The 26,470-nt window shown below is 45.8% G+C and overlaps 1 protein-coding gene across 3 annotated transcripts in view; it reads left to right on the forward strand.

The window, feature by feature from the left end:
- Window positions 1-26,470, forward strand: part of LOC128687820 (calcium/calmodulin-dependent protein kinase type II alpha chain-like) — an 897,132-nt gene that overhangs the window by 69,739 nt on the left and 800,923 nt on the right. The gene's annotated exons all lie outside the window — the stretch shown is intronic.

Below are 26,470 nucleotides of genomic sequence, written 5' to 3' on the forward strand. Positions count from 1 at the left end.
CTAGGACTGACCCCTGTGGAACCCCGCTTGTCACAGGCGCCCACTTTGACACCTCATCACGTACCATGACTCGTTGCCTCCCTGTAAGGTATTCTCTTATCCATTGCAGTGCCTTTCCTGTTATGTGTGCCTGATCCTCTAGCTTTTGCAGTAACCTCTTGTGAGGAACTGTGTCGAAGGCCTTCTTGCAGTCCAAAAAAATGCAGTCGATCCACCCCTCTCTCTCTTGTCTTACTTCTGTCACCTTGTCATAAAACTCTAATAGGTTTGTGACACAGGATTTTCCCTCCCTGAAACCATGCTGGTTGTCAATTACGTGTACTCGCCTAATTGTACTCGCCTAATTGTGGTTGCAGGGGTCGAGACTCAGCTCCTGGCCCCGCCTCTTCACTGATCGCTACTGGATCCTCTCTCTGCTTCCTGAGCTTTGTCATACCTCTTCTTAAAACTATGTATGGTTCCTGCCTCCACTACTTCACTTGCTAGGCTATTCCACTTGCTGACAACTCTGTGACTGAAGAAATACTTCCTAACGTCCCTGTGACTCGTCTGAGTCTTCAGCTTCCAGTTGTGACCCCTTGTCCCTGTGTCCCCTCTCTGGAACATCCTATCTCTGTCCACCTTGTCTATTCCCCGCAGTATCTTGTATGTCGTTATCATGTCTCCCCTGACCCTTCTGTCCTCCAGTGTCGTCAGTCCGATTTCCCTTAACCTTTCCTCGTACGACATTCCATTGAGCTCTGGGACTAGCCTTGTTGCAAACCTTTGTACTTTCTCTAACTTCTTGACGTGCTTGACCAGGTGTGGGTTCCAGACTGGTGCTGCATACTACAGTATGGGCCTAACATACACAGTGTACAGTGTCTTGAACGATTCCTTATTAAGGTATCGGAACGCTATTCTCAGGTTTGCCAGGCGCCCGTATGCTGCAGCAGTTATTTGGTTGATGTGTGCCTCCGGTGATGTGCTCGGTGTTATGGTCACCCCAAGGTCTTTCTCCCTGAGTGAGGTCTGTAGTCTTTGTCCACCTAGCCTATACTCTGTCTGTGGTCTTCTTTGCCCCTCCCCAATCTTCATGACTTTGCATTTGGCTGGATTGAATTCGAGAAGCCAGTTACTGGACCACATGTCCAGCCTCTCCAGGTCTCTCTGCAGTCCTGCCTCATCCTCGTCCGATTTAATTCTTCTCATCAACTTCACGTCATCTGCTCTGCGAACAGGGACACTTCAGAGTCTATTCCTTCCATCATGTCGTTCACATATATCAAAAATAGCACTGGTCCTAGAACTGACCCCTGTGGGACCCCGCTCATAACAGGCGCCCACTGTGATACCTCTTCACGTACCATGACTCGTTGCTGCCTCCTTGTCAGGTATTCCCTTATCCATTGCAGTGCCCTTCCTTTTACGTGTGCCTGATCCTCCAGCTTCTGCACTAATCTCTTGTGGGGGAACTGTTTCAAAGGCCTTCCTGCAGTCTTGGAAAACGCAATCTACCCACCCCTCTCTCTCGTGTCTTACTTCTGTTACCTTGTCATAAAACTCCAGGAGGTTTGTGATAAAAGATTTGCCTTCCATGAACCCATGCTGGTTTTCATTTATAATCTTGTTCCTTTCCAGGTGTTTGACCACTCTCCTCCTGATAATCTTCTCCATGACTTTGCACACAATACATGTCAGACACAGGTCTGTAGTTTAGTGCCTCGTTTCTGTTTCCTTTCTTAAATATGGGGACTACATTAGCTGTCTTCCATTTCTCAGGTAGTTGCCCAGTTTCAAGGGATGTGTTGAAGATTGTGGTTAGAGGCACACACAGCATCTCTGCTCCTTCTCTAAGGACCCATGGGGAGATGTTGTCCGGTCCCATCGCTTTTGAGGTGTCAAGGTCACTTAAGAGCTTCTTCACCTCCTCCTCAGTTGTTCGTATGTCATCCAACACTTGTTGGTATATTCCCTCTTGATGTTCCCTTCTGTGCTGTCTTCCCACAGCCCTTCCTGTCTCTACTGTAAAAACTTCCTTAAATCTCCTGTTCAGCTCCTCACATACCTCCTGATTATTTCTTGTGAGTTCTCCACCTTCTGTCCTTAATCTGATCACCTGGTCTTTGACTGTTGTCTTCCTCCTGATGTGGCTATACAACAGTTTCGGGTCAGTCTTGATTCTCGATGCTATGTCATTTTCATACTGTCGCTGGGCCTCCCTCCTTACCTGTGCGTACTCATTCCTGGCTCTGCGACTGATCTCCCTATTTTCGTGTGTTCTCTGCCTTCTGTACTTTTTCCATTCTCTATTGCACTTTGTTTTTGCCTCCTTACACCGTCGGGTAAACCAGGGGCTCGTTCTGGTCTTCCCGTTGTTACTGTTGCCCTTGGGAATGAACCTTTCCACTGCCTCCTTGCATTTTGTTGCTACATGTTCCATCATTTTATTTACTGGCTTTCCTGCCAGTTCTCTGTCCCACTGGACCTCCCGCAGGAAGTTCTTCAACCCTATGTAGTCCCCTCTTTTATAGTCAGGCTTTTCCCATTCTACTCCTGTTATTCTCTCCACTTGCAGCTCTACTGTGTATTCAAAGCACAGAACCACGTGGTCACTAGCTCCTAGGGGACTCTCATACTTGATGTCCTCAATGTCTGAACTGCCCAGGGTGTGTGTGTGTGTGTGTGTGTGTGTACTCTTATTCACATATCTCGGCTTGCATGGGTAGTCTCAGCTCCTGGCCCTGCCTTTCCATTGGCTGCTACTAAATTCGCTCAGTGGGTATCACAGGGGTCAACCCGATCATATTCATTCCCAAACATATGTATAATGGATTCTGCTTCTGCCACTTCTTTGCACTTCCTAGCCACTGCTAGGCTAAAAAAAAAATATTTCCTAACATCAAAGTCAGTCAATTTTTATTTCTTTGCAAGTAGTACATTGAGGTTATGTATTTACAATAATGAGTTGGTGCAAAGCCTGTCATGCCTAGGCATTATGGACACGCTTAATGGCTTACTGACTACTTAATACTAAAGAAACTTATCATTTAAGTTGTACAATAGTTCTATTAATTATAAATGAATCTAATTTATATAAACCAAAGGATATATTCATATTTTCAAAACTGCTTTTTATGAAACGTGATTCAATTATATTCCTGTCGACAATGGACAGTAGTTTCAAATTATATTATGGGAATATAACATTGTGATTTGCTTAAAGTAGTTTACAGTATGAGAATGCTACAGTTGGGTGTAGGGTAGGTATTGATACTACTATGTAGTATTAGTCATTGTATGAACTTGGGCGTCTAGTCTTGAAGTTTTAAGATTTAGGTAATTGGGAGATTTTTTGGTAAAGTTAAATATTGAGTCTAGGGTGAGTAAATGGCTTTTGAGAAGTCTTGAATTGATTTTCAGTCCGGATTACTTCAGTATTTTCTGGTAATGAATTCCAAATTTTGGGGTCCTTTATGTGCATAGTTTTTACAGTGTGATATGGACTCTGGGTACATCAGAGAGATCTGTCTTTTGTGTTATGGTCGTGTGTCCTGTTAAGGTTGGTGAGAAGTTTGAGTGGAGGGTTTGTTTGCGTGTATTGTTTATGTATGTAGTAGGCACATGAATAAGTGTGGATGTTCTTTATGGTGAGCAGATTTAGACTTTTGAATATTGTTGGAATATGCTGCCGGGAGTGGGAATTTATCATTCTGACTGCAGCCTTTTGCTGGGTTATTAGTGGTCTTAGGTGATTTAATGTTGTTGATCCCCATCCACAAATTCCATATGCGAGATAAGGGTAGATGAGTGAATGATAGTGTAAGGAGAGCTGATTGTGGAACATAGTACCGTGTCTTTGATAGTATGCCTACTGTCTTTGAGATTTTCTTGGAAATTTGTTGTGTGTGTCTGGAATTTGAGGCTACCGTCAAGGTGGATTCCTAGGAATTTTCCCTCTGTGAGTCTTGTGATAGGTGATCCGTTTAACATGTTAAGTGGAACATTTGCAGCTCTAGTTCCAAATTGAATGAAATAGGTTTTGTCAGTGTTCAGGGTAAGTTTTAGTCATCATCCAGGTAGATATTTTCTGCAGTTCAGCATTGACAATGTTGGCGAGTATGACTGGGTGTGGGTGGGAGAAGACGTATGTAGTGTCATCTGCAAATAATATGGGTTTGAGTAGCTGTGATGCATTCGGTAGGTCATTGATTTAGATGAGAAAGAGGAGTGGTCCAAGGACACTTCCCTGTGGAACACCTACTGTGATTGGTTAAGTGGAAGAGTTTGAGCAATTTGTGTACACATATTGGCTTTTGTTACTAAGGTATGACTTTAGATAGTTCAGGGAGTGGCCTCTGATACCATAGTGCGTTAATTTGGAGTACAGCAATTCATTGTCGACTGTATCAAAAGCTTTACGTAAATTGATGAAAATTCCCAGCGGGACTTTTCTTCTCGAGAGCAGTATATATTAGTTCTAACATGTGTATAATAGCATCATTTGTGCTTCTATTATTATTCCTGAATACAAACTGACAGGGGTTTAGTATGTTGTGTGAGATGAGGTAGGAATAGATATTTTTCAAAGATTTTAGAGAGCAGAGGTAGGTTAGATATTGGTCTATAGTTATTCAAGTCTGATCACGTTCTTTGTGGATCGGGGTGACCCTCGCTATTTTGAGAATTGCTGGGAAGGTGGAGGATTCAGTGGATTTGTTAAAGAATATTGTAATAATTGGTGACAGTACTTGTGAAGGTTTTTTTGTACATAGAAGTTGGCAAGTTGTTTGTCTCCTGACTTGTTTTTAAGAGTGTTGATGATGAGCGAGACGTCTGCTGGAATGGTTGTAGCTAGGAATAGTGTGGTATAAACCTTGGTAATAAATACCGACAAGTTGGTTTAGAAAGACACGCAAGCAAACACTATAACAGATTTATTAGAAAACGTTTCGGTCCTGGGACCTTGATCAAGGTCCCAGGACCGAAACGTTTTCTAATAAATATGTTATAGTGTTTGCTTGCGTGTCTTTCTAAACCAGGAATAGTGTATTCAGGTAGGTGCCCGTGAGGTAGTCTGATGGACGGGGGTTTGAGCTTAGCATTTTGCTCGCTAGGTTCTTTCCTATGGTGGAGAAGAAAACATTGAGTCTGCTGTTTCAGTTGGTGTGAGTAGGGGTTTGTCTGATTTTGTTAATTTAAGTGTTTTGTTTTTGGATATCTTTTTAGTTCCTAGAATTTCAGATAGGGTTTTCCAGATCTTTCATATCACCTTTCATGTTATGTAATCTGTTTTCATAATAAACTTTCTTAGACCTTATCAGGCTGGTAATGGTTGACGAGTAACGTTTAGACTGGCCTCTAGAATTTGACCCATTCTGTGCTGTTTTTCATATTGGTGCTTTGTTAATGGATTTAAGGATGGTGGGTGTTAGCCAGGGACTATTCAGTCTCTTAGCTGTGATCTGTTTAGCTTTTTAGAATAATGCTTGTTATAGAGGTTTCTTTTTAAGCAAATTATTAAAAATCATTCGTATCTGTATGTTTCAAGCTCATTATGCCAGTTGACGTTATTCATAGCTGTTATAAAGTTATTAACAGCTATCTCATATAGTCTGAAGGTAACTTTAGTAGTGTCTTGGGGCAATTTACCTAGGTTGGTTATGAGAAAGGTTGGGTAGTGGTCTGTGGTGTTGTCGGTGATTATGCCCGATTTTAAAGGGGATATGGTGTTAGTCCAGATGTGGTCTAATAAGGAGATACAAGTCTCTGAGATTATTGTAGGTTTAGATATTGTTGGTAGCAACAAGCAGTTGCTCAATGTTTGTGAATTCGGTTACTTGTGGGTCCTGGTCATGTAGATTTATGTTGAAATCTCCTGTTGGCAGGTGGTCTTTGTTCATATGTGCATCAGTTGTAGTGTGTCTTGTAAGACTGTAGTGTGTCTTGTAAGACTGTAGTGTGTCTTGTAAGACTGTAGTGTGTCTTGTAAGACTGTAGTGTGTCTTGTAAGACTGTAGTGTGTCTTGTAAGACTGTAGTGCGTCTTGTAAGACTGTAGTGCGTCTTGTAAGACTGTAGTGCGTCTTGTAAGACTGTAGTGTGTCTTGTAAGACTGTAGTGTGTCTTGTAAGACTGTAGTGTGTCTTGTAAGACTGTAGTGTGTCTTGTAAGACTGTAGTGCGTCTTAAGTTTTCTAACTTCATTGAAGTGGTAAATGTTTGACTGTGGTATTTAGATGTTTGTAACGGAGGTTTTTTTTTGCAGATCTTTTGGTTTAAATTTAGCTATAATATATTCACCATGTTCATTCCTAGTGCAAGATTCGATACATTAAAGTTGATTTTAGTAGTTATAGGTGTTCCACCCCACTTGCTGATCTGTCCTACATTTGTGTATGGCTGTGTAACCAGGAATAGCACATCTGTAGTGCCAGGCTTTAGCCAGGTTTCTGTGAGTGTGATGACTCGTCTGCGTTTCTAACCTTTCATGTGTACCTCTGTACCTGAGACCTGCGTCTTCAGTATTCTCTCACTGTCCAAAAGTACAAACAGTTGCATTTTCCAGCTTTACGTGTTTTATCAAATGCAGGTTCCACACTGGCGCTGCATACTCAAAGGTGGGTCTGACATACGCTGTATTTAAGGGCGTATGTGTACGTGTTTGATAGGTCAGCTTCGGGGCGAGTGTTGTCTGGGTTAGACAGTTTAATTACTTCAGTTGTTAAATCGTATATTGATTCCCGTCTTTTCACTGGTGTTGATTGGTTTCACATTGTTTTCCTCGTTGCAACTGGGCCATTAAAGCTGACATGTTGTCACTAGTTTGTGTCGTGGCATACCTGTGACAGCTTTCCCCACTGGTTACACTTGAAGCTAGCTTCTTGTTGTCAGCAGTGCGTCGTTGGCTAGACTTTGCCAGCAGACGTTCTCATCTGCTACTTGTAGCAGCTTCAAGTACTGTTAAGTGTTATCAATGCCGTTATCTTACCAGTGTTGTGGTACAGCGTGTTGATGCCAGTGTAACGAGCTCTGTTATGCCGCCAGTGTAACTAGCGCTGTTATGCCGCCAGTGTAACTAGCACTGTTATGCCGCCAGTGTAACTAGCGCTGTTATGCCGCCAGTGTAACTAGCGCTGTTATGCCGCCAGTGTAACTAGCGCTGTTATGCCGCCAGCGTAACTAGAACTGTTATGCCGCCAGCGTAACTAGCACTGTTATGCCGCCAGCGTAACTAGCGCTGTTATGCCGCCAGCGTAACTAGCGCTGTTATGCCGCCAGTGTAACTAGCGCTGTTATGCCGCCAGTGTAACTAGCGCTGTTATGCCGCCAGTGTAACTAGCGCTGTTATGCCGCCAGTGTAACTAGCACTGTTATGCCGCCAGTGTAAGTAGCGCCGTTATGCCGCCAGCGTAACGAGCGCAGTTATGCCGCCAGCGTAACGAGCGCCGTTATGCCGCCAGCGTAACGAGCGCCTGTTATGCCGCCAGCGTAACGAGCGTCTGTTATGCCGCCAGCGTAACGAGCGCCTGTTATGCCGCCAGTGTAACTAGCGCTGTTATGCCGCCAGTGTAACTAGCGCTGTTATGCCGCCAGCGTAACGAGCGCCGTTATGCCGCCAGCGTAACGAGCGTCTGTTATGCCGCCAGCGTAACGAGCGCCTGTTATGCCGCCAGCGTAACGAGCGCCTGTTATGCCGCCAGCGTAACGAGCGTCTGTTATGCCGCCAGCGTAACGAGCGGCTGTTATGCCGCCAGCGTAACGAGCGGCTGTTATGCCGCCAGCGTAACGAGCGGCTGTTATGCCGCCAGTGTAACTAGCGCTGTTATGCCGCCAGTGTAACGAGCATTATGCCGCCAGCGTAACGAGCATTGTTATGCCGCCAGCGTAACGAGCGCCGTTATGCCGCCAGTGTAACGAGCGTCTGTTATGCCGCCAGTGTAACGAGCGTCTGTTATGCCGCCAGTGTAACTAGCGCTGTTATGCCGCCAGTGTAACGAGCGCCGTTATGCCGCCAGCGTAACGAGCGCCGTTATGCCGCTATTATTGTAGGACCGTGCTGATACCAGTGTTGTGTTATCAGTGTACTGTTGTTAGTTTTGCTTTGCGCTGTTGCCAGTGTTGTGTGGTGGGTGCGAGGCTGGCAGCCAGCACGTGCGAGGCTGGCAGCCAGCACGTGCGAGGCTGGCAGCCAGCACGTGCGAGGCTGGCAGCCAGCACGTGCGAGGCTGGCAGCCAGCACGTGCCAGGCTGGCAGCCAGCACGTGCCAGGCTGGCAGCCAGCACGTGCCAGGCTGGCAGCCAGCACGTGCCAGGCTGGCAGCCAGGTTGATGGTAAGTGGATCATAAATGTTCTTTAACCATCACCTTGTTGGCTTCACCACTTATTGGCTTCATCACTTGTAATCGGCTGTTTGTAGTTGCACAGTTCCTGGCCCCTCCTCTCAACTGACCGTTACTGGGTTCGCTCCCCTGGCTGTGAACCCTGTCATACCCATTCTTAAAATTGTGAAAGATCATTGAATTAGAGCAGAAACTTAGTATGTTATACCAAACAGAAGTATAAAGGTAACAAAAGGCCATACAGGATATTGCAAGAAACCCAAAATATTTCTATTTCTATGCAAAATCCAAGCTAAGAACTACCTGTAGAATTGGACTATTATTGAGAGTAGACTTTATACTAACGAAGAGCCAGAAATGAGTGAAATTCCAAGCAGTATGAGCCAGTGTTCAGCAACCCACTAAATGACAGCAAGGTAAGGAATGCAGAAACATTTTTCACTCCAGCAGAAGGTCACGCAGACCAACTGACATTAGTTCTAGTCTCAAAGATTTCGAAAACGAAATGGATAACATACCCACTCAGCACTTGGACCAGTGCAAAGTACCATTAACTGGAACCCTAAATATTCTTTGGAAACAGCCTAGATCTAGGTGAAATACCGGAGACCTTAGAGTGCAGACATAGTTCCTTTGTATACGGGAAGTAGTAGAGCACTAGCTAAAAATTACTTACCAGTAGCCCGAACTTCTCACATAAAAATCTTCGAATGATGAGACGGCAGATTACAAATTTCATGGAGCAGCACAACCAACATAACCCGAACTATCATAGTTTTAGAGCAGGACGATCATGCCTGTCACAGCTGCTGAACCATAATGACAGAATTACGGAGGCACTGGAAAGAGACCAAAACGCAGATGTGATTTACAGATTTTGTAAAGGCGTTTGACAAATGTGATCATGGAGTGATTAGCGCACAAAAAGTGGGCCGTAAGAATTACGGGGAAGGTAGGCAGATGGATTTTCGGGTTCTTAACACACGGAACACAAAGTAGTAGTAAACAGTGCAAAATCCAGCATCAGTCGTGTGGAAAGGTCAGTTCCCCAAGGCATTGTCTTGGCACCTCTGCTGTTTCTTATCTTCATAGCATAGATAAAATCTCCCGTCACAGTTATGTATCATTTGCAGAAGACACTAAAATAAACACGAAAGTCACTACGGTAGAAGACTATGCTAAATTACAGGAAGATATAAACATTGTTTTCCAGTAAGCAGTGGAGAACAACATGACGTTCAATGTTAAGTTCCAACTGCTTAGGTATGGAAAGAATGAACTCAAAAGGAACACTGTGTACATAACTCAAGAGGGTCACCAAATAGAACGAAAGAAAAACATGAAAAACTTGAATAATTATGTCAGCTGAGCTTTCTTTCAAAGACCATAAGACGAAGATCATGACAGCCAGGAGGATGACGGGGTTAGTATTGAGAACTTTTCAAAACAATGATGATAATGCCAGTGGTGATACTCTTCAAATAGCTAATGCTTCCTCATTTGGAATATTGGTCAGTGTTGACGGCCTCATTCAAGGCAGGAGAAATATCAGAGCCTGAATAAATACAGAGATCGTGTATGGCCCGCATAGAGCCAGTAAAGCATTTAAATTACTGGGATCGCCTTAGTCTTTAACATGTACTCACTAGAGCGACGGAAAGTACTCGAATGCCTAGTCCCAAATCTGCACAAAAATATAACATACTGGAAAAGAGAGAGAGGGAGAGAGAGATGTGGGAGGAAGTGCAAAATAAACCGTGAGGAGCAGGGGTGCGGTAGGCACAATAAGGAAACACTGTATCAACATTCGTGGCCCCAGATTATTCAACTTCTTACCAGAAGATATCAGAAACACCGTTGGAACAAGTGCAGAAGTTTTCAAGAAAAAACTGGGGAAATATCTTCACCAGGTGCCAGATCAACCAGGCTGTGATGGATATGTGGGGAAGTGGGCCTCCAGCAGCAACAGCCTGGTTGACCAGGCTAGCACCAGATGAGCCTGGTCCATGGCCGGGCTCTGAGAGTAGTAACTCTCAAGACTACGTTTTTCACTCCCTCACTACTCTGATGATAAAGTAATATTTCCTAACATCCCTGTGACTCTTCTGTTAACTTTTAGCTGCGTCCTTCAACTAGCCTTATTCACCCTCAGTATTTCGTACGTCGTACTCGTGTCACCTCTGGTCCTTCTGTTCTCTAATGTAGTCAGGTTTAGTCCCTCTTGCTTCTCATAGCTCCGACCACTCAGCTCTAGGACTAATCTTTTTACAAATATTCGCAATTTTTCCTGTTGCTTTATATGCTTTATCGGGTGGAGGGTTCATTCTGGCGCTGCGTACTCGAAGATACCTCGTGTAGGGTTGTGAATGCATCTTTGTTGAGGTTTCTTTAAGATAACCATGAATTTTTCAGTCTCTTGTTTCTTGCAGTAGTGATTCGGATGGTGTGTCTCAGATGAAATTGTCGGAACTATGGTCACCCCGAGGTCCTCTTTCAGGAAGGTTTCCAGCCTTTGTACCCCGAGTCTGTACACTGTTGAAGGATGTCTTTGCCCCTCCTAGACTTTCGTAACTTAAAATTTCACCGCCAGCTAATACATATAGCCACTGATCAGTATAGATGGGGTAGTAGGGAGAATTAGCTGTAAGGCAGTGGACAGAAGAGTTCCCAGGAGGAGAGAGTCTGGGAGAGAAGAAATTATGTTTATGACATGAGAAGGCAGAGTCTATGAAATGGGAAGGGTAGCCAAGATGGGGAAAATGAATTATGAAGGTTATGCAGTGTCTAGATCCATTTCTTTCCTGGTCTGTTCTTTCTATGCTACTCGTTTGTTTCACGTTATATCTGACCCGGGATACTTCAGATTCGATTTCTTGTTAGGTAGTTTATGTACACAAGAAACAGTACTGGTTCAAGTGCTAACCCTTGTGGAATATCTTTCGTCACGATTGCCAGTTCTGACACCACCGTTTTGCAGTTGTATACCACATTTTCAGTTACTGCGCTTTGATTTTGGGGTTCCTGTTCCTTGCCCATGTGTAGGGTGAGGAGTGGGTATAGGGAGTGGAAGTTGGGATAAGGGTAACGGCTGGTTGTGCAAGTGGGTCTTTTACTGGAATGGGATGACACCATGGATGTGATTGCAGAAAGATGGGAAGGGTGGGGAACAGATGGAAATGGGGGGGGGGGCTGGGATTGTGGGTGGTTGTCACAAAGTATCGTGCAGTCGTAGCGGGTTAGGAATGGGAGTGTAGGTAGAGGGATGGTGGGTAGGGTAATGGGTTGTTTAAAGCTAGTGTTTGGTTGAGGAGGGAGAGGTTGGGGTTTGAGGCACTGTTAGGTCTGAGCTTGGTGTTCACCTTGACCCAGAGCTTTCACATTGTCAGGCTGAGCTTGTTGCCCGTCCCTGGGCTCTCCCTACTGTCGTCAACTGTTATTAATTCTCTACTTTAGCTGTTCTGTCGTGATCGAGGATCACTGGATGACGTGTGTGTGTCCAGTCTCAAGATCCATCCACAGGACCATCGACTCTCGTATCATTAGCTGTATAGCCCTTGTGGCTTAGCGCTTCTTTTTGATTATAATAATAATCTCGTATCATTGGTGATGATACACGACTTGTTTGACTGGTTGTATGTCGTCCATTGTTTACTTCACTTGTATAAAGTTTGCTGCCTCGCGCACCTCGGCCTTCGCCACCTGCTTCTTCACTGATACTAAAATTCTTTCAATCATAAATGTTAAACACACATTCTTATTACATGTTACCATAATTCAACTTGAAAGAAAGTCCTATGCTTGTTTGTTTTATTTGCAATATCTATTTTTTTTTCTTTTTACCTTTTAGTGTGTTTATAAAAAAAAATTATTGCTATTGAAGTTTTAATTTAGGCTTAAGCTTGCCAGAAATGCTCTGCATGACCATGGGCTTTCTGCATGCACGACCATTCTTCTACAAATATTATATCATGTGAAAATAAATCTTTGACGACTTATCTCCACAGCCTACTGACTTGTGGCTGCCACCACTTGTTATACCTTGGGAAGCTAGAGTAAGTTCCTGCTCTGGCATTTGGCACAGATAAATATCCAATTTCCTCTTGGGAACTTCTTGTTCCGGCAGTGATCTTTGCGGGCTGTGGTAGTGCTTAACAGTCTGAGAACACGAATGTTGATTCAGTGTTCTCATTGTGCCCACGGTGTCAGTTTTCCAGTAGGTTATGGCTGCAAATTTGGGACCAGGCGCTCGAGCACATTCCATATATTTTCGTGCATTTCTCTTTTTCCAGTGCATTTAAGGCGTCCCCAGTAAATTAAATGGGGGGGTTTTTGTTTTTTTGCTCTCTGCAAGCTGTATATGATCTCAGAGCTGGAACAGATACAGATATCTCTCTCCTGCCCTGGAAGGAACCGTCAACTCTGATCAATGCTCTAAGCGACTAAGCACAATTAGAAAAATGTCACCATTGGCATTATTTCCCTTGTTTTGAAAGCTGTTATTATCCACCCTATCATTTTCCTGGTTTTCGTAATATTTGCCATAGTGTTCTTTGAAAGAAAGGTCAGCTGACATTATTGCACCCAGATCTTTCACCACTTGTTCATGTTGTTCTACCAGTTGTTCATTTGTTGTCTTCACTACTGTTGGTTCACTTGTTCAGCTCTTGGATCTAATAGTTGGTGGCCCCACTTGTTTTCTCTGAAACTTGGTCACTTTTTAGCCTCTGCAACTTGGCCATTTGACTCCGCTTAACTTGGGTCCGGTTGCAGCAGACACTGTTGTCAGCAGTGGCGTGGCATTCAGTGCTTCAGAAGTCAGCCAGGACAGTAGTAGGTTCGCCGGTCCGGGTCTTTTTCAGTTGGTGACCCGGCCTTGGTCCAGGAGTCAGCCGCAGACGTTGGTTTCAGCCGCAGATAAGGTGCTGCTGGTGTCAGCGTTAGTGCAGCAGACAAGGTGGTGGTGTCAGCATTAGTGCAGCAGACAAGGTGGTGGTGGTGTCAGCATTAGTGCAGCAGACATGGTGGTGGTGTCAGCGGTAGTGCAGCAGACAAGGTGGTGTCAGCATTAGTGCAGCAGACAAGGTCGTGGTGTCAGCGTTAGTGCAGCAGGCAAGGTGGTAGTGGTGTCAGCGTTAGTGCAGCAGACAAGGTGGTGGTGGTGTCAGCGTTAGTGCAGCAGACAAGGTGGTGGTGGTGTCAGCGTTAGTGCAGCAGACGTGGTGGTGGTGGTGTTAGCGTTAGTGCAGCATACAAGGTGGTGGTGTCAGCGTTAGTGCAGCAGACAAGGTGGTGGTGGTGGTGTCAGCGTTAGTGCAGCATACAAGGTGGTGGTGGTGTCAGCGTTAGTGCAGCAGACAAGGTGGTGGTGGTGTCAGCGTTAGTACAGCAGACAAGGTGGTGGTGGTGTCAGCAATAGTGCAGCGTTAGTGCATTAGTACACGTTAATTTTCAACATCCCCCCCAATGAAAAGCAGGGGTGTCACTAGCACGTTAAGAGACAATACAATAAGTGTCAGGGGCCCGAGACTGTTCAACTGCCTCCCAGCATACATAAGGGGAATTACCAATAGACTCCTCGCTGTCTTCAAGCAGGCACTGGAGAAGCACCTAAAGTCGGTACCTGACCAGCCGGGCTGTGGCTCGTACGTTGGATTGCGTGCAGCAGTAACAGCCTGGTTGATCAGGCTCTGATCCACCAGGCCTGGTCACAGACCGGGCCGCGGGGGCGTTGACCCCCGAAACACACTCCAGGTAAACTCCAGCAGGCAAGGTGGTGGTGGTGTCAGCGGTAGTGCAGCAGGCAAGGTGGTGGTGGTGTCAGCGTTAGTGCAGCATACGAAGTGGTTGTGGTGTCAGCATTAGTGCAGCAGGCAAGGCGGTGGTGTCAACGTTAGTGCAGCAGACGTGGTGGTGGTGTCAACGTTAGTGCAGCAGACGTGGTGGTGGTGGTGTCAGCGTTAGTGCCGCAGACGTGGTGGTGGTGTCAGCGTTAGTGCCGCAGACGTGGTGGTGGTGTCAGCGTTAGTGCAGCAGACAAGGTGGTGGTGTCAGCGTTAGTGCATCAGACAAGGTGATGGTGGTGTCAGCGGTAGTGCAGCAGACAAGGTGGTGGTGTCAGCATTAGGGCAGCAGACAAGGTGGTGGTGGTGTCAGCGTTAGTGCCGCAGACGTGTTGGTGGTGTCAGCGTTAGTGCAGCAGACAAGGAGCTGGTGGTGTCAGCGTTAGTGCATCAGACAAGGTGATGGTGGTGTCAGCGGTAGTGCATCAGACAAGGTGATGGTGTCAGCGGTAGTGCAGCAGACAAGGTGGTGGTGTCAGCATTAGTGCAGCAGACAAGGTGGTAGTATCAGCGTTAGTGCAACAGACGTTAGTGGTGGTGGTGTCAGCATTAGTGCAGCAGACGTGGTGTCAGCATTAGGGCAGCTGACAAGGTGGTGGTGTCAGCATTAGTGCAGCAGACAAGGTGGTGTCAGCGTTAGTGCAGCAGACAAAGTGGTGGTGGTGTCAGCATTAGTGCAGCAGACGTGGTGGTGGTGGTGTCGTCAGCGTTAGTGCAGCAGACAAGGTGGTGTCAGCGTTAGTGCAGCAGACAAGGTGGTGGTGGTGTCAGCATTAGTGCAGCAGACGTGGTGTCAGCGGTAGTGCAGCAGACGTGGTGTCAGCGTTAGTGCAGCAGACCTGGTGGTGGTGTCAGCGTTAGTGCAGCAGACAAGGTGGTGTCAGCGTTAGTGCAGCAGGCAAGGTGGTGGTGGTGGTGTCAGCGTTAGTGCAGCAGGCAAGGTGGTGGTGGTGTCAGCGTTAGTACAGCAGACAAGGTGGTGGTGGTGTCAGCAATAGTGCAGCGTTAGTGCATTAGTACATGTTAATTTTCAACATCCCCCCCCCAATGAAAAGCAGGGGTGTCACTAGCACGTTAAGAGACAATACAATAAGTGTCAGGGGCCCGAGACTGTTCAACTGCCTCCCAGCATACATAAGGGGGGATTGCCAATAGACTCCTGGCTGTCTTCAAGCAGGCACTGGAGAAGCACCTAAAGTCGGTACCTGACCAGCCGGGCTGTGGCTCGTACGTTGGATTGCGTGCAGCCAGCAGTAACAGCCTGGTTGATCAGGCTCTGATCTACCAGGAGGCCTGGTCACAGACCGGGCCGCGGGGGCGTTGACCCCCGAAACTCTCTCCAGGTAAACTCCAGCAGGCAAGGTGGTGGTGGTGTCAGCGGTAGTGCAGCAAGCAAGGTGGTGGTGGTGTCAGCGGTAGTGCAGCAAGCAAGGTGGTGGTGGTGTCAGCGGTAGTGCAGCAGACAAGGTGGTGGTGTCAGCGGTAGTGCAGCAGACAAGGTGGTGGTGTCAGCGGTAGTGCAGCAGACAAGGTGGTGTCAGCGGTAGTGCAGCAGACAAGGTGGTGGTGTCAGCGGTAGTGCAGCAGGCCAGGTGGTGGTGGTGGTGTCAGCGGTAGTGCAGCAGACAAGGTGGTGGTGGTGGTGTCAGCGGTAGTGCAGCAGACAAGGTGGTGGTGTCAGCGGTAGTGCAGCAGACAAGGTGGTGGTGTCAGCGGTAGTGCAGCAGGCAAGGTGGTGGTGTCAGCGGTAGTGCAGCAGGCCAGGTGGTGGTGGTGGTGTCAGCGGTAGTGCAGCAGACAAGGTGGTGGTGGTGTCAGTAGCAGGCAAAGGTGGTGGAGTGTACAGTATCGTGATAATTATCTTGGCTTATCAATAAATTAGTGTGTTCACTACCTGGTTGTATCACCCAGCCTGCCTGCTTCCTTGTTCCAGCCTGCCTGCTTCCTTGTTCCAGCCTGCCTGCTTCCTTGTTCCAGCCTGCCTGCTTCCTTGTTCCAGCCTGCCTGCTTCCTTGTTCCAGCCTGCCTGCTTCCTTGTTCCAGCCTGCATGCTTCCTTATTCCAACCTCCCTGCTTCCCTGTTCCAACCTCCCTGCTTCCCTGTTCGAACCTCCCTGCTTCCCTGTTCGAACCTCCCTGCTTCCCTGTTCCAACCTCCCTGCTTCCCTGTTCGAACCTCCCTGCTTCCCTGTTCGAACCTCCCTGCTTCCCTGTTCGAACCTCCCTGCTTCCCTGTTCGAACCTCCCTGCTTCCCTGTTCCAACCTGCCTGCTTCCCTGTTCCAACCTGCCTGCTTCCTTGTTCCAACCTGCATGCTTCCTTGTTCCAACCTCCCTGCTTCCCTGTTCCAATCTCCCTGCTTCCCTGTTCCAATCTCCCTGCTTCCCTGTTCCAACCTCCCTGCTTCCTTGTTCCAACCTCCCTACCTACCTCACTCTTTAGGCTGGTGCCTGGCGTGTTGTGCAGGCTGGTGCCTGGCGTGTTGTGCAGGCTGGTGCCTGGCGTGTTGTGCAGGCTGGTGCCTGGCGTGTTGTGCAGGCTGGTGCCTGGCGTGTTGTGCAGGCTGGTGCCTGGCGTGTTGTGCAGGCTGGTGCCTGGCGTGTTGTGCCACTTATGGTGGAGGAGATCTGAGCAAGGGAAGACTAGCTTCAATTAGGATAGAGAGCCCTTCACTGGTATGAAGGCGCCCCTTCACTGGTATGATGGCGCCCCTTCCCTCTTTGAAGGGTCGCATGTATCATGGTAATGGTGTGTAATTATAGTGGAGTAACCTGTATCCTAGTTCCTCACTCGTGTGCTTGACTCGCCACTCTTGCGACCTGTCATACCTTTTCTTCAAACTGGGGCAAGTGCCTCCACCAGTTTCTCCTCTTGTTCTTCTGTTTTACCCAGAAACTGAAGAAATATTTCCTCTCAACATTCTTCTCTCCCTATTCTTTTTTTTTCGAACAGGAATCGTATATCCGCCTTGTAAAATTCGTTGCTGGAGTTAATTTCTTTAGTCTATCTCGATATTGTGGTTTCCTATGCTCTGGAACTATGCTGAGGAATTCAGAGATCAGTTAAGAAAGATAGATAACTGTCTGGATAGGCTAGAAAATCCCATACCAAATATTATCCTCCTTGGAGATTTTTAATCTCCCACTGTAAAATAAAAGACGGCTCAACAGTGTTACAGCAGAAATATCTCTGGGAAGCACCCTGGCTCAGCAGGCACATGCCAGGGAACTAATGAGGCTTTGTGAAAACTACTCGTTGAACCAACAGATAACTGATCCTTTTATAAATGAAAATACCCTGGATTTGATATTCACAAACAACGAGGGACTAATCAGACTCGCAACAATTACAAAAACAATGTACTCTGACCACAACATTATAGAAGTAGGAGCGAGTATAAACTCAGGGTTAGGGAACTGCAGCACTAATGTAAGAGACGGGATATTCAGCAAGTTTAACTTTAACAACAATAGGATTGACTGGGACAAAAAAAAAACAAAAAACAAAACTATCTGGCATATCCTGGGAAACAAAGATGAGTACTCTAAATCCTCACCGGTGCCTGGAGAAGTTGAATACATAAGCATACAAGATCTGTATTAAATACATACCGTTGAGGAAACCCAAAAGAAGATCGGTTGTTGAGAGAACGTAGGAAATTGTACAAAAAAGAGGGGTCACCGAATTGCTTAAAAACCTAACATGTCGCAACGAGGAAAAAGTTTTAGCCGAGAGATCACTTCTTTACTACAAAAACTTGGTCATACCAAACAGAAGCAGCACAGAGGGAACAAAAGGTCATCCAGGATATTGAAAGAAGCCCAAAATATTTTTATTCACATGCAAAATCCAAGTTAAGAACTACCTGTAGAACTGGACCATTAATGCGAGACTTGTACTGACGGTGAACAGAAAATGAGCGAAATTCTAAAAAACAGTAAGAGTCGTGTTCAGTAACCCACTAAATGACAGTAAGGTAGAGAATGTAGAAAAAAATTTCACTCTGCACCTGGACCAGATTCATGGAATGTCCTGTTTAGAAAAGGAAAAATTGCAAAGCACCACAAACACGAGCTCTCAGTATTCTTTGAAGAGCCTAGATCTAGGTGAAATACCGGAGACCTTAGAGTGCAGACATAACTTCTTTGCATAAGGGAGGTAGTAGAGCACTAGCTAAAAATTACATACCAGTAGCACTAACTTTCCCCACATAAAATCTTCGAAGGAGTAATGAGACGGCAGATCACAAATTTCATGAAACAGCACAGTCGGCATAACCCAAACCAGCATGGTTTTAGAGCAGACTAGGACGGTCATGCTTGTCATAGCTGCTGAACCACTGTGACAGAATTACCGAGGCTTTGGAGGATAACCAAAATGCAGATGTGATATACACAGACTTTGCAAAAGGCATTTGACAGATGTGGTCATGGGATGATTGCACACAAATTGTGGGCCATAGGCATTACGGGGAAGGTAAGCAGATGGATTTTCGGGTTCCTAACACATACAATACACAGTAGTAAACAGCAAAATTCAGCATCAGCGAAGTGAAAAGCTCAAGTTTCCCGAGGCATTGTCTTGGTACCTCTGCTGTTCTCGTCCTCATAGCATAGATAAACACACCCGTCACAGTTTTGTATCATTTGCAGATGACGCTAAAATAAGCATAACACTGAAAAATTACAGGAAGATATAAGCAGTGTTTTCCAGTCTGCATGGAAAACATTATGTTCAGCGGTGATAAGTTCCAGCTGCTTAGGTATGGAACGAATGATGAACTCAAGAGGATTGTCCAGTAGAAGGAAAGGAACACGTGGAAGACTTGGGAATAATTGTCAGCTAACCTTTCTTTCAAAGAAAACAAGACAAAGGTCACGACAGCCAGGAGGATGACTGGGTGGGTTATGAGAACGTTCAAAACAAGGGAAACATTGCCAGTCCTGACACTTTAAAAATAGCTAGTGTTCCCTCGTTTGGAATATTGTTCGGTGTTGACGGCCCCCATTAAGGGCTGGAGAAATATAAGAGCTGGAACAAATACAGAGATCGTTTACGGCCCGCATCGAGTTAGTAAAGCATTTAAATTACTGGTAACGCCTTAATCTTAAATATGTTCTCACTGGAGCAGATATATATATAGAGAGAGAGAGAGAGATTTAGAGAGAGATTTAGAGATTTAGAGAGAGATTTAGAGAGAGATTTAGAGAGAGATTTAGAGAGAGATTTAGAGAGAGATTTAGAGAGAGTGTTAGAGAGAGTGTTGAGAGAGAGTGTTAGAGAGAGTGTTAGAGAGAGTGTTAGAGAGAGTGTTAGAGAGAGTGTTAGAGAGAGTGTTAGAGAGAGTGTTAGAGAGAGTGTTAGAGAGAGTGTTAGAGAGAGTGTTAGAGAGAGTGTTAGAGAGAGTGTTAGAGAGAGTGTTAGAGAGAGTGTTAGAGAGAGTTAGAGAGAGTGTTAGAGAGAGTGTTAGAGAGAGTGTTAGAGAGAGTGTTAGAGAGAGAGTTAGAGAGAGAGTTAGAGAGAGAGATTTAGAGGGAGAGAGAGAGAGATTTAGAGGGGGAGAGAGAGAGAGAGATTTAGAGAGAGAGAGAGAGATTTAGAGAGAGAGAGAGAGATTTAGAGAGAGAGAGAGAGATTTAGAGAGAGAGAGAGATTTAGAGAGAGAGAGAGAGAGATATTTAGAGAGAGAGAGAGAGATATTTAGAGAGAGAGAGAGAGAGAGAGATTTAGAGAGAGAGAGAGAGAGAGAGAGATTTAGAGAGAGAGAGATATTTAGAGAGAGAGAGAGATATTTAGAGAGAGAGAGAGAGAGATATTTAGAGAGAGAGAGAGAGAGATATTTAGAGAGAGAGAGAGAGAGATATTTAGAGAGAGAGAGAGAGATTTAGAGAGAGAGAGAGAGAGAGAGATTTAGAGAGAGAGAGAGATTTAGAGAGAGAGAGAGAGAGAGAGAGAGAGAGAGAGATTTAGAGAGAGAGAGAGAGAGAGATTTAGAGAGAGAGAGAGAGAGATTTAGAGAGAGAGAGATTTAGAGAGAGAGATTTAGAGAGAGAGAGATTTAGAGAGAGAGAGAGAGATTTAGAGAGAGAGAGATTTAGAGAGAGAGAGAGATTTAGAGAGAGAGAGATTTAGAGAGAGAGAGAGAGAGATTTAGAGAGAGAGAGAGAGAGATTTAGAGATTTAGAGATTTAGAGAGAGAGAGAGAGATTTAGAGAGAGAGAGATTTAGAGAGAGAGAGATTTAGAGAGAGAGAGGTTTAGAGAGAGAGAGAGGTTTAGAGAGAGAGAGGTTTAGAGAGAGAGAGAGAGGTTTAGAGAGAGAGAGAGAGAGGTTTAGAGAGAGAGAGAGAGGTTTAGAGAGAGAGAGAGATTTAGAGAGAGAGAGATTTAGAGAGAGTGAGAGAGATTTAGAGAGAGTGAGAGAGATTTAGAGAGAGTGAGAGAGATTTAGAGAGAGTGAGAGAGATTTAGAGAGTGAGAGAGATTTAGAGAGTGAGAGAGATTTAGAGAGTGAGAGAGATTTAGAGAGAGAGAGAGATTTAGAGAGAGAGAGAGAGATTTAGAGATTATAAAATATACCTGAAAAGTACTCGATGGCTTGGCCCCAAATCTGCACACTGCCATAACATACTGGAGCGAGAGATATGGGATTAAATGCAAAATAAACCCAGTAAAAAGCAAGGATGTGTTGGGCACAATGAGGGAACACTGTATCAACATCGTGACTCCAGGTTATTCAGCATATTACCAGAAGATACCAGAAACACTGATGGAACTAGTGTAGAAGTCTTCAGATGAAATTGGACAAGTATCTTCATCAGGTGCCAGATCAACCAGGCTGTGGTGGATATGTGGGGCAATGGGCCTCCAGCAGCAACAGCCTAGGACCAGACGAGCCTAACCTATGGCCGGACTCCGGGAGTAGAAGGACTCTCGATACTCAACAGACATAAGGTAGTTGCGAACCTCTAGACTTTTATCAAGTGTCTGAATGTTTGACAAGGGCTCCTTGCTGGTGCTACTTATTCGCTAATCGGCCTAACTTGTGTCGTGTCAAAGGTTTCTACTGACATTTCTTAGATTTCCTAGCACATTTTTTTTTTTAGACAAGTTGAGATCAATGGTCACCTCCAGAAATTAGTCTGGTGTTCACTTCTAGGATCTTCTTTGTACAGTACTTAACTTCTCTTACCGTTACTATTTATCTTATTTTCTCTCTCCCTTGCTGATGCACTTGCCTTTGCTTGTTGATATTGATGTCCTGTAGTCATTTATATGATCCTCTACAAGTTTTCAAGTCCCATGCAGACTCTTCATGTCACATTCTTAGTCCTGCGAGTTGCGCATTACACTGGTAATACGCGTCATTCCTCGGGCAAGTCATTTAAGAATGTAAAGAACAAAAGTGCTTTCAATCTGATGCTTGAGGAACCCTTGTCGTTACCTGGAGGTTATTCCGGGGATCAACGCCCCCGCGGCCCGGTCCATGACCAGGCCTCCCGGTGGATCAGGGCCTGATCAACCAGAACATGCATTTGCCCAGACTCTTGCCCATCGTGATGCATCATTCCTTACGGTCACGCACATCTCTATTTACAAGTTATTCCGTAAACCGTATCTCATGCTCTTCAGTTGTTGATCAGTTGTTACCGAGGCTACTAGTGTCTTACTTTGTTGTAGTTCGCTCAAGACTTTATCTCCGTTATTGTATCCTACATCTTGAGAAGGTAGGATTTACCGTCCTGTATCAGGACTGTTTTCATTAATGATTCCCATCCTCTTTATGTGCTCTACTATTGTTTCCTGTTTTTTTTTTCAGTACGTCAGGCAGTATGCATGCAAATAGTTTATAATTTCGTGCTTCTTGATCATCCATCTGCTTGTATACTGGGAAAAAATTTCCAATAATAAACGGATCCTTGCTTTGGTTCACACAAAACCTCAGCTTCTCCGAAGACTCGTGGCGATGTACTATACAGCCTCCATAACTATTATACCATGTCTCTCAGCAGCTTCTTCACTGTCTCCTCGCATGTGTACATGATATTCATGTTGGTGTGTCCTCTCGCCACTTGAACATTGCTTCAGATTCCTTGACGATCATCTTGAATCTGAAGTTCATCTGGCTTCGTTGTTGTCTCTTAAGAGTTCTTTCTCCTTCAGTCATATTACTTGGTCCTCTACAATCATCTTCCTTGTGTGGCTCATGTTTCTAAATTAACCTCTGGAATTATGTATGTTTAATATTTCTTTCATACTATATTTCAGATTCTGTCGTCTGAACCTCTTTTTACAAAATTCTGTCATTCTTCTTGATTTTTTATTTTTTCCATGTTATTTCATGTGGTTTACAGCTGTAGTTTGAGCATCGGATGTGTTTCTTTCCATGTACTGGCTAGTATTAATTTTCCCCTGGACTCCAGCACTTCATCTCAGGTGTTGTCTTAACTTCCACTTCCTTTCCCATGTCTCTTCTATTAGTAAAACCCTTAATCTTAAGTAATTTCCTCTGCCCTCCGGTATATTTATACACCTCCTCCTGTATTTTTTTTACAGGTATTTAAAGCTTAATACAATGTGACCACTGGCCAAACCTACCTACCTACCCACTTGGCTGCTTGCCTGCCTACCTGCTTGCCTGCCTGTCTGCCTAGTAGTTTACTGTGACCAGTTTGCACAAGTTAAACACAGACCTGATCTTTCTAGTTCTCTTTCTCTATTTTAACTTTGACGTATTAAATCATGTTTTTTTCATTATTTTTTTGCCAATATTTTTGGTCGTCTCTTACCATTAACTTTTTTGGTTCCCTGTGCAAGTGTTTTTCCCGGTCTGTTCCCTTGTGGTTTAAGTTTCATACAACTTGGAGCTTCGCTTTAGTCTTGAATTTTCTCTACCACTGTAGGATGGGTTTTGCGGCCCTGTTTGCTTCATATCGACGGTTTAGTCCCCTGGTTATGATCCCCCGACGCTGGGCCACCTTAACGCGGTGATGGGATTTGTACCTAGTATTCAAGCTCCCCAGTGGCTGCTTGCCAAAGAACCCAGGATCTTTCTTCATAAATATTTAGGATATTTCCTTTTTTTTCGCCTAAATTTGTTGACATGGAACACTTGTGGACACGGGCTGCAAAATGTGAATAATAGATTGTGAATAGTTTTGCTTGCGCTGTGATAAGTTATGTAATATGAGAATGGTTACGATAGTAGCCAGTTGGTGCTGCTGGTGGAAGTTTGTTATACAGAAACAATGTTTAAAGTGCTGAATAACCATAAGGTCTAGTACTTTGTAAACAGGTTAGGACAACCCTAGGTTTGAAGAACAGTTCATCATTGCTCTTACTGTGTAGCCATTTATTGTCTGTTCTACTGGTCACTGAGCTTCATTAGTTCCTGTGTATTTAGTCTCGAGTGCAACAACGTTTTGTTGCTTCTTTTTTGTTCTTTGTCTCAGCTTTTGTGTACGATATAGTGCCTCTTCTCTTGTAAGGTGGTCTTGTATACCTGTCACTGAACATTACACAGTTGTACATGTAATGTTCAACCAAGAGGGAGAGTAGAAGGTGCAGGGTTAGTGAAGTAAACCTGTGTAAGTTGGAAGAAGACAGACCTGAGAAGATAGCAAGAGGGATACGAACTTTATAATTATTATTGGAGGAAGGGAATATTGTGGGAGGGGGTGAGTGAGAAGATGGAGGGAGAAAGAAGGCAAAGAAAAGTGTAAATACACTTGACGCAATACGGTCTTTATTATTACTTTATCAAGTACTTGATAAAGCTCACTCCAGATGACACGTACACGTATTTACAACTTGTCGGCGTTACACCTGTCTTGGAGTATATGAAGGACTTCGTGGTGTTGTAGCTAACATTCTCCAGGGACCAGTGGTCGTACTAGGGTAGCAGCCAGAGGACTGCATGGTGTTGTAGCTAACATTCTCCAGGGACCAGTGGTCGTACTAGGGTAGCCAGAGGACTGCGTGGTGTTGTAGCTAACATTCTCCAGGGACCAGTGGTCGTACTAGGGTAGCCAGAGGACTGCGTGGTGTTGTAGCTAACATTCTCCAGGGACCAGTGGTCGTACTAGGGTAGCAACCAGAGGACTGCGTGGTGTTGTAGCTAACATTCTCCAGGGACCAGTGGTCGTACTAGGGTAGCAGCCAGAGGACTGCATGGTGTTGTAGCTAACATTCTCCAGGGACCAGTGGTCGTACTAGGGTAGCAGCCAGAGGACTGCATGGTGTTGTAGCTAACATTCTCCAGGGACCAGTGGTCGTACTAGGGTAGCAGCCAGAGGACTGCATGGTGTTGTAGCTAACATTCTCCAGGGACCAGTGGTCGTACTAGGGTAGCCAGAGGACTGCGTGGTGTTGTAGCTAACATTCTCCAGGGACCAGTGGTCGTACTAGGGTAGCAACCAGAGGACTGCATGGTGTTGTAGCTAACATTCTCCAGGGACCAGTGGTCGTACTAGGGTAGCAACCAGAGGACTGCATGGTGTTGTAGCTAACATTCTCCAGGGACCAGTGGTCGTACTAGGGTAGCAGCCAGAGGACTGCATGGTGTTGTAGCTAACATTCTCCAGGGACCAGTGGTCGTACTAGGGTAGCAACCAGAGGACTGCATGGTGTTGTAGCTAACATTCTCCAGGGACCAGTGGTCGTACTAGGGTAGCAGCCAGAGGACTGCATGGTGTTGTAGCTAACATTCTCCAGGGACCAGTGGTCGTACTAGGGTAGCAGCCAGAGGACTGCATGGTGTTGTAGCTAACATTCTCCAGGGACCAGTGGTCGTACTAGGGTAGCAGCCAGAGGACTGCATGGTGTTGTAGCTAACATTCTCCAGGGACCAGTGGTCGTACTAGGGTAGCAGCCAGAGGACTGCATGGTGTTGTAGCTAACATTCTCCAGGGACCAGTGGTCGTACTAGGGTAGCAGCCAGAGGACTGCATGGTGTTGTAGCTAACATTCTCCAGTTACCAGTGGTCGTACTAGGGTAGCAGCCAGAGGACTGCATGGTGTTGTAGCTAACATTCTCCAGGGACCAGTGGTCGTACTAGGGTAGCCAGAGGACTGCGTGGTGTTGTAGCTAACATTCTCCAGGGACCAGTGGTCGTACTAGGGTAGCAACCAGAGGACTGCATGGTGTTGTAGCTAACATTCTCCAGGGACCAGTGGTCGTACTAGGGTAGCAACCAGAGGACTGCATGGTGTTGTAGCTAACATTCTCCAGGGACCAGTGGTCGTACTAGGGTAGCCAGAGGACTTCGTGGTGTTGTAGCTAACATTCTCCAGGGACCAGTGGTCGTACTAGGGTAGCAACCAGAGGACTGCATGGTGTTGTAGCTAACATTCTCCAGGGACCAGTGGTCGTACTAGGGTAGCAACCAGAGGACTGCATGGTGTTGTAGCTAACATTCTCCAGGGACCAGTGGTCGTACTAGGGTAGCCAGAGGACTGCGTGGTGTTGTAGCTAACATTCTCCAGGGACCAGTGGTAGTACTAGGGTAGCAGCCAGAGGACTGCATGGTGTTGTAGCTAACATTCTCCAGGGACCAGTGGTCGTACTAGGGTAGCAACCAGAGGACTGCATGGTGTTGTAGCTAACATTCTCCAGGGACCAGTGGTCGTACTAGGGTAGCAACCAGAGGACTGCATGGTGTTGTAGCTAACATTCTCCAGGGACCAGTGGTCGTACTAGGGTAGCAGCCAGAGGACTGCATGGTGTTGTAGCTAACATTCTCCAGGGACCAGTGGTCGTACTAGGGTAGCAGCCAGAGGAATGCATGGTGTTGTAGCTAACATTCTCCAGGGACCAGTGGTAGTACTAGGGTAGCAGCCAGAGGACTGCATGGTGTTGTAGCTAACATTCTCCAGGGAGGTTGTTGATCATTGTGCGAGCAGCCACTTGCAGGTAGCTTACCTGGAGAATACCTGGAGAGGGCTTCGGTGGTCAACACCCCCGCGGCCTGGTCTGAGACCAGGTCTCCTGGTGGATCAGGATCTGATCAGCCAGGCTGTTACTGCTGGCCGCACGCAAACCTGGCTGGTCAGGTATTGACTTTAGGTGCCTGTCCAGTGCCTTCTTAGAGAGAGCCAGGGGTCTATTGGTAATCCCCCTTACGTGTGCTGGGAGGTAGTTGAACAATCTTGGGCCACTGATACATATTGTTATCTCAATGTGCTCGTGGCGCCCCTGCTTTTCATTGGGGGAATGTTGCATCTCCTGCCGAGTCTTGCTTTCATATGGAGTGATTTTCGTGGTACTAATCCCTCTAGGATTTTCCAAGTGTATATTATCATGCATCTCTCTC

This window comes from Cherax quadricarinatus, chromosome 10 (assembly GCF_038502225.1).
Source record: "Cherax quadricarinatus isolate ZL_2023a chromosome 10, ASM3850222v1, whole genome shotgun sequence".
Lineage (NCBI taxonomy): Eukaryota > Metazoa > Arthropoda > Malacostraca > Decapoda > Parastacidae > Cherax > Cherax quadricarinatus.